At 35.6% G+C, this 9,492-nt stretch overlaps 1 pseudogene; it reads right to left on the minus strand.

Moving 5' to 3' along the window:
- Positions 1-6,108: 6,108 nt before the first annotated feature.
- Positions 6,109-9,279, minus strand: LOC110277925 (uncharacterized; annotated as a pseudogene).
- Positions 9,280-9,492: the final 213 nt, after the last annotated feature.

Here is a 9,492-nt window from a genome sequence, read left to right on the forward strand (position 1 = left end):
AACATCAACACCAAAAAAAAAAAAAACACAAATCACCTCATCATAAAAATCAAACTACCTCAATCCGTTCATACTACTAAAGGTTACTATCCAAAGCCCATCAAGTGAAAAATTTGGATCCACACCAACCCATTTAACACTCTACGTGCGGCCCACTACTCAAACACTTAATTAAAATTTTTAACACTTCAATTAGAACAACTAATCAATGTCCACTGTCACTTTCATTACCTGTCATTCGGAAAATCGTATCTGCACCTACCTGCTCCTAGTGAGCCATGCAGAATGCATCCAGCCATAACACGTGCAAACCGCATGTGTTAAAGAATCTTTTCTTCAGCACCTTAGAATTTTTCTATATACAAACGATTATATATATATATAAAGTAACCCAAACGGCCACATATTTATATATGTGAAACAATACTTAAGACATATATACTATCGCACACAATCGCAACATCTAATACATATACATGTATATTTCTATATATGCAATATTATAATGTAATATGGAACGCATATATATATTGACCCAGAGAAAATAAAACTGAATATTTTGATGATTAAAATATAGATGGCTGTTGGAATAAATAATTTTATTAACTTATATTATCCATATTGAATCACCAAAAATATATTATAATGTGAAAGTGTATTTTTATTCATAAAAAATTAAAAATTGATGGAAAGATTTGGATCTTGTGGTTTTTTCGATCTTCTTCAACCAAAGCCTTCTATATTCTAGGCGGCTGAATTACAACTCTTTTGATGGAGAAAGAGCAACAAAGGCGGCTTTCATATATTGGGGACCGAAACCATGAAGGCACTATTTATATTTGAGTATGGCACCCATTAAATCCTAAAGTCCAAATAAAATAGTATCTAAAGTCTAAAAGATAATATATCTAAAATCTAAAAGATAAAAAAAAAAGATAATATCCGATTTTATTCTCATTTAATTCCAAATCAAAAGTAATAATGACTTATTCAATTTACCATTTATAACAATAAATAAAATCACCATTATATAAGTCATTTAATTTAAAATGACATCATTTGTGATTATAATTAATATATGTATCTCCCACAAACAAATTAAAAAATTAAAATAATTTTCTAACACATATAATATCACCGTACTTTGAAGGGCTGATTTTTTTTTGTTATGAAAGATGTGAATGTGTTGTGCCGGGTTATGGATCATAGAGGTGCTATACCAATATGTGGGGCAGCTTTTTCTCAGATTTGGTATTAAGAAGTCGGACCATCCGATTTCATTGTTTTTAAATTTTTGTTAGCAAATCAGAAGGTCCGTTTTGGAGGGAGGAAAGATCTGAAATTCACATAAAGCTTATCGGACCCTGCGATTTGTGCATGTATAATTTTTTTATTTTATGTAAATGAAATCGGAGGGTACGTTTTGATTAGAAATTTTTTTTGAAATAGTTCAACAACGCGTTGGGTTCGAGTTGTGCATGAGTATAAATTTTTTTTTTATTTTCACAAAATGAAATCGGATGGTCCGTTTTCATTATTATATGTTTTTTTTGAATTAGGGTAAACAACTCGCTTGGTCCGAGTTGTGTGTGTATATATATACATGCGAATGTGTGTAAATCATAATCAGCCGACCAGATCCAATCTTCTTCATCTTCTTCGACTTCTCTTTTTCTTTCTCATGGTCCAGTGTCGATCTGGTTGTGTTGGAAAAAAGAAAGTTGATAGTGAAATTTCAGTTTTTGTTTAAGTGAGTGAGAGAAATGGATGATAGAGTTCTTTTGAAAGTGTATTATTTTGGTCAGATTTTGTTGCAGACGTCGGAAGGAGTAAAATTTGTTTGTGAAGATCCGTTATATGTTGTTATTCCCTTCACAATTTCATTTGAAGAGCTTAAAGGTGTGATTGTGAGAAGATAGATTCGAGGATGTCAAGAAAAATATCATGTATTTTGTACAGATATCCCGTACCAGTATTTGGTGAATTTGTTCAATTTCAAACTAAATATATAATGGACGAAGCGAGCATACAAGAGATGTTTTCAATGTATATTGAAAGTCGTACTCAAATCTCGTTCATTGAGTTATACATTAATTTCGAACAATCTGAGGCCGACCAAAATATTTTACGGGAAGACTACAATAGTGACAGTGAGGAAGAGTTCGAAAGCAATTACGAAGTTGTTAGTCCAGACGGAAATGAAGATCAAGGTGACGGCACTGTGGCTCCGAATGTGACAGGCGTGGCAAATGCACTCGCGAATGAAGTACCATTTGAGGAGCCATCTTTTATGCGAGTTATGGATTTGGAAGCCATGCATGCTTCGGAGTTTTCGGACTATATGAGTGGAGGTACTCAATTAGCATTTGTAAAAGAGTTTATTTAGTCAAGTTTAAGGTAAAAATATTTTGAGTTATTTAGTATTTAGGAACCAGTATTTATTTATTTATTTAGTTAATTAGGATTTATTAATAATATTTATTATAGTATTTATGAAGTTATTTAGGCGATTGGTATTTATTTTTAGTTATTTAGTTAATTTGTATTTATTTAGTTATTTAGTTAATTAGGATTTATTAATGAGTATTTATTATAGTATTTATGAAGTTATTTAAGTGATTAGTATATATTTTTAGTTATTTAGTTAATTAAGTTAATGAGTAGTTGTTATAGTATTTATTTTTAGTTATTTAGGCGATTAGTATTTATTTTTAGTTATTTAGTTATTTAGTTAATTTGTATTTATTTAGTTATTTAGTTAATCAGGATTTATTAACGAGTGTTTATTATAGTATTTATGAAGTTATTTAGGAGATTAGTATTTATTTTTAGTTGTTTTGTTAATTTGTATTAATTAACAGTATGTATTAATATGTTTGTATTTTTATTTTATTGAGATTGAGATAACAACGTAATGTAAAGCATATTTATATCATTATTGGTGTTGTGAGTACTGATTTACTTTTAATTTTGGTCATTAAACAATCGTGTATTAAATACTTATGGTATGGCTGCCGTCCTGGCAGAAGTTTCTATTGTAGCAGATGATGAATTCGCCGTGGGGATGAAATTCAGTTCTAGGAAAGTTGTTATTAAGGCGATGAAGGAGCATACCCTCCGAAGAAGTGTAGACTACCGTGTGTATGAGTCGGAACCGTTGACATTTTATGTAAAGTGTACACAGTACGGGTCAGGGTGTGATTGGCTTATCAGAGTTAGCATGATCAGCAGAAAGTCTAATATTATTACAAAAAATCTAAACAACTATTTTTTTATTTCTAATCTGTTATATTACAAAAAATTCTAAACAACAATTAACTACATTTAAACATATATATTTCTAACTATTATTTAAACATATATTCCTAAATTTCTACAATTAACCATAACTACTTAATTATAACTTTTAATATTATTCCAAAAAATTCTAAAAACTTATTTTTTTTAATAATCTATTATATTACAAACAATTTTAAACAAGAACCAATTACATTTACACCTTATTTAAACATTTATTTCTAAATTTCTATCAATAAAATTATACAATAAGTCACGTATATCTTCTTCAGTTTAACAACCATAAATATAATTAAATTTCTAAAAATAATAAATATAATTCTAAAATATAAAAAGAATTTAACAAATAAACTTACATAATCAAAATAGTTGAGATATTTTACAATGTGAAGTTCCGGACGATCAACATTTCTAGATTTGGGAAGGAAAGAAAAGTGAAGTCCCTGGGTACGCATGCAATGGAGGGGGTTGGTAGTGTTAACAGGGCACCGTCTGTGGGGAGTACCACGCCAACGACACATGGTTTGGGATAGGACAACTCGAACGGTCCGCTTTTGGAGGAGGAACTCGCACGGTTCGAGTTCTCTTATACCAGTCGCACAGTCCGATTAGTGTCTTGCTGACACCACAGGCCGGTAAAGCTCCCCTTCTCTCCATATCCGCCTCCTACACAAACTCACTTTCCATAATAAAATTAATTTGCGTACTTTGAATCACTAATCTAAGGCTTTCTTTTTTATTTAAGCAGAAACGTGTTACGACTTTCATTTTTACAGGCACTGCATAAAAATCAAATTCGAACTTTCTATTTCGTTTTCGCAAACTTCAAATCCAAATATGAATTTGAAATTTTTACCCACATTTTTGTAGATATGCTGTGCGAAAGTGCTATTTTTTCTGCCATGTTTTCGGAATCCTTCTTTGCAAAAGCGACAGCTTTTTTGACCATGTTTTTGCGGGAAACAAACTAATCCATTTTAGTACTTAATGGGTGTCGAAAACACAACTAAATACATAAAACAGTATATTTTTGTCTTTGTGTTTAAACTGGTAAATAATATATTTTTGGTGTTTGCTTCGGTACGATCATAAATTCATATGTATCGATACGATAAAAACGTGGACAAATTAAAACACGACATGTAGATATATTTTCCACGTCAATAAATAATTTTTCTTTTATTAAATATATATCATATCAATACTTTTACTAAATTACTCTTGTACTTTAATAAAAGATAAAAAATTATTTAATTTTATAAAAAAACTTAAATACCCTTTTTCTTATATTGGACAACTACTCTAATCCTTTTAATTTAGTCAAAACTAAATCAACTTTAGTTTTACATTTTTAAATCTGAAACAATTTAAAAATCAAAAGTTTGAAACAAAAACATATATGAAAAAAAAAACGGTATTGATCTTGTTTAGGGTTCTGGACAAAGAAGAACAAAAAGGAGGTGTTTCTGTTGGTCCGTCTCCTCTCTGCTCTTCTTTCTCCGAAGCTCGTCTTTGGCCAAGAAGAAAATGAAGCTCTGTTCGAATCGCCTCCCCTCCACAACTCCCTGTCGATTTTATGTTCCTCCACGACCTCCTCGTGTACGCCCTCAACAACCCGTGGGAGGAGTTCTTGCTGATTGCTGGAGCCTCCACCAGCAAGAACATCGGCATCTTCTGCTTCAACGAAGACGACGCCCAAGCCCTGCTGTGCCAGGTTTTCACGGTCCACCCTCGCCTGCGTGACAGCTCCAAAGTTGTTCCCGTTGCACTCAACAAGGTTCCCTAAGTTGCTCCTCTCCCTCCCTCCCTCCCTCCCTCCTCCTCTCTCTCTCTCTCTCTCTCTCTCTCTCTCTCTCTCTCAATAATTTGATTCACCTTATGGTGTTTTATTGATCCACTTTATTAAATTGCTTGGTAATGACTTTTATTGTTTTTTTGAATTGTGACATTTGGCAATGTCCAAGTATGATTATGATTATATGGACGCTCATGTACTTGTATTCATGGATATCAGAGATGATTGAACCTATTCTTGATTATTGTTTCTGGTCATAATATTTGAGCTATATCTAGAATGGCTATGTATGTGTATGTGGATGAGCTTCATCATGAATGAATTTGGGTAATGTTTCCTCTATTGTCTTTGCTACAAGAAATGCTACTATCCCATTGGTCATATTTTACTTAAGCTCTATGTTTCAATTCATCAAAATTTATGATAAATTAAGAAACAGGTTGCTTTAATTCATCCCGGCTGTTGTTTTCTCCTTATTGCATGTGGCAAGTGAAATTTCATTGCGAAGAGATGGCAGCGACAACAGAAATGTCAATGTCTTTGTTCAAAGGAGGTAGCATGTTGCTTTGTCTTTTGGTTCATTATTTCTTTCTTTCTTTTACTTTAGGCATAGCAAACAATAAATAAGTTAGGAAAAGTACTAATTCAGCTTTTTGGTACTGAATGGTATGCTGGATTGATTTCACCATGTCATAGTGACATGTATTTATCTCAATAATGTTTAATGATCTGTAGTGGTTTTCTTAATACTTTTGTCTTTTGTATATTGTTATTGTAATTGGAGAACTAGCTTATCTAGTGACCACTTTTCAATTCCATAAGATTGATGAAGGGAGGGAGTATGCAGAGTTTATGCATTTTCCAAGGAAGAAGTTTACTGAGTTTGGTAATTCTGCAATACGAACTATTTGTTCCTTTTCAATAGTCAATCTTTTTTCTTTCTCATTTTCCCGTCATGTCATGTATGTATTGTACTTAATCTGATAAATATTGCTTACGATTATTTTGTAATAACAACAACAACAACAACAACAACAACAACAAAGCCTTGTCCCACTAAGTGGGGTCGGCTACATGAATCAAACGACGCCATTGTGCTCTGTCATGTATCATGTCTACAGAGAGACCGTTTACATGTAGATCTCGTTTGACCACCTCATGGATGGTCTTCTTAGGTCTTCCTCTGCCTTTCGCCCTTTGTCCATCTTCCATTTCATCCACCCTCCTGACTGGATGTTCTATCGGTCTTCTTCTCACATGTCCAAACCACCTGAGACGCGATTCAACCATCTTTTTCACAATGGGTGCTACTCCAACTCTCTCCCTTATATCTTCATTCCTTATTTTATCCAATCGCGTATGACCACTCATCCATCTCAACATCTTCATCTCTGCCACACTCAGCTTATGTTCGTGCTCCCCTTTAGCCGCCCAACACTCCGTACCATACAGCATAGCCGGTCTTATAGCGGTGTGATAGAATTTACCTTTAAGTTTTAAAGGCACTTTTTTGTCGCATATAAAACCAGATGCACTCTGCCATTTTGACCGACCTGCTTGGATCCTATGATTTACATCATGTTCAATCTCTCCATTATCCTGTATGATGCACCCAAGATACTTAAAACTTTTAACTTTTCGTAGGATGTTTTCTCTAATCTTCACCTCTATATTGGGGTTTTCCCTTCTCACCAATCTTCACCTCTATATTGGGGTTTTCCCTTCTCAGACTGAACTTACATTCCATATATTCCGTCTTGCTATGGCTTATGCGCAGACCATACACTTCTAGCGCTTCTCTCCATAACTCCAACTTCTTATTTAGGTCCTCCCTTGACTCTCCCATAAGGACGATATCATCGGCAAAAAGCATGCACCATGGCACAGGTTCTTGGATGTGCTCTGTGAGTACTTCCAAGACTAATGTGAAAAGGTATGGACTTAAGGATGATCCCTGGTGTAATCCTATACCAATAGAGAATTCCTCTGTCACACCACCTTGAGTCTTCACACTAGTTGTGGCCCCATCATACATGTCTTTAATTGCCGAATATATGCGATCCTTACTCTCCTCTTTTCTAAAACCTTCCATAAGACCTCCCTTGGTACCCTATCATACGTTTTTTCCAAATCAATAAACACCATGTGTAGATCCCTTTTATTACTACGATACCTCTCCATCATCCTTCTTAATAGGTATATCGCTTCAGTGGTAGATCTGCCTGGCATAAATCCAAATTGGTTCTTTGTTACTTGTGTCTCTTTTCTCAACCTCCGTTCTATCACCCTTTCCCATAACTTCATAGTATGACTCATAAGCTTAATCCCTCTATAGTTTTCGCAACTTTGTATATCCCCCTTATTCTTGTAGATAGGTACCAAGGTGCTCTTTCTCCGCTCATCAGGCATCTTCTTTGACCTTAAAATCTCATTAAAAAGCTTGGTTAACCAGTTGATGCCTTTTCCTCCAAGACCCTTCCAAACCTCAATCGGGATATTATCAGGTCCTACTGCCCTGCCATTTTTAATCTGCTTTAGAGCCTCTTTTACCTCAAAGTCTCGAATCCTTCGATAGTAGTCAAAGTTTTGATCTTATTCCCTTGTGCATAATCGACCAAGGCTCGGAAGAGTCTTCTGTCCCTCATTAAATAACTCGTAGAAGTAGCTATTCCACCTTTCATTAATCTTCTCATCTTGAGCCAACACCTCTCCATCCTTATCCTTTATGCACTTAACATGATCCAAATCTCTCGTTCTTCTTTTCCGGCTCTTTGCGATTCTATATATACCTTTTTCTCCTTCTTTCGTGCCCAAAGATTGGTAGAGACCCTCATATGCTCTTGTTCTTGCTTCACTTACAGCCACTTTTGTCTCTTTCTTAGCCGCCTTATATTTTTCCCAGTTATCTTCATTGCAGCATAAAGACTACTCTTTAAAGCATTCCCTTTTTATCTTTATCTTTTCTTGTATACTCGCATTCCACCACCAGGACTCCTTGTCTCTTGGTCCTATTCCTTAAGATTCACCAAAACTTTCTTTGCTGTTCTTCTAATAACTTCTGCCATCTCCCTCCACATCTCTTCCGCGCTTCCATTCCCATCCCACTTTGCCTCTTCTCCTACCTGTCTTAGGAAGCTTCTTTGTTCCTCACCTTTCATTCGCCACCACCTCGTCCTTGGGTTCTTCGTATGATGTCTTTTCCTCAACTTTTGCTCAATGCGAAAATCCATGACGAGCACCCTATGTTGTGTTGTCAAACTCTCTCCCGGGATAATATTACAGTTAATGCAAAATTTCCGGTCGACTCTCCTCAATAAGAAGAAGTCGATTTGAGAGCTTGTCATACCACTCTTATAGGTTATAAGATGTTCATCTCTCTTTTTAAAACATGTATTTGGGATGAGAAGATCAAAAGTTGAGGAAAAGTCCAAAATGGTTTTACCCTCGGCATTGATCACCCCGAAACCATGGCCTCCGTGAATACTCCCATATCCAGTCACTTCTCTCCCAACATAGCCATTTAAATCAGTCACTTCTCTCCTAACTTGGCCATTTAAATCTCCTCCTAAGAAAATCTTATCTCCTAAAGGTATGCCTTGAACCAAACTCTCTAGATCCTCCCAAAATCTTATCTTGTGTTGTTCGTCCGAACCCACTTGCGGTGCATAGGCACTAATCACATGGAAAGCACCTCCCTCCACCACAAGTTTGATAGAGATGATCCGATCTCCTACCCTCTTGACATCCACTACGTCCTTCTTCCACTGCTTATCCACAATTATTCCAACTCCATTCCTATTCTTCACCTTTCTTATATACCAAAGTTTGAAACCAGAAGAATCCAACTCCCTAGCCTTTGCACCAACCCATTTCGTTTCTTGTAGGCACATAATGTTAATCTTCCTCCTTGTCATGGTGTCCACCACCTCCATGGACTTTCCTGTTAGAGTGCCTATGCTCCATGTCCCAAATCTCAACCTTCTGTCGCTTCGACCTTTACCTTTTTCTTTGTGAACTAGCTTATTTACCCTCGTCCGTTCACGAAAACGCGAGAACCCTTGCTCATTTAACACTACATCCGGGCACCGATGCAGCGGCTCTTGCTTTGACACCGTACTCGAGCCATACGGCGCGTTGCTTCCGGGCAACGACCTAGCTTTAGCGCAATAATGTCTTTGATTCATGTCATGGGGGGGTTCGGCTATATTTTTATGTTGGTTGCCGAAGACCTAACACAACCCTCCTCCTTTATCCGAGTTTGGGACCGGCTATGTACCGCAAGTGTAACATAGGCGGAGTTGATTATTTTGTAATAACTAAGTGATAACCTGTTCTAATAATAATAATAACAACCAAGAATTCTCAAACTCTATTGTTAACCTGTACAGTCCTACAAATTT

This window comes from Arachis duranensis, chromosome 2 (genome assembly GCF_000817695.3).
Source record: "Arachis duranensis cultivar V14167 chromosome 2, aradu.V14167.gnm2.J7QH, whole genome shotgun sequence".
In the NCBI taxonomy this organism is placed as follows: domain Eukaryota; kingdom Viridiplantae; phylum Streptophyta; class Magnoliopsida; order Fabales; family Fabaceae; genus Arachis; species Arachis duranensis.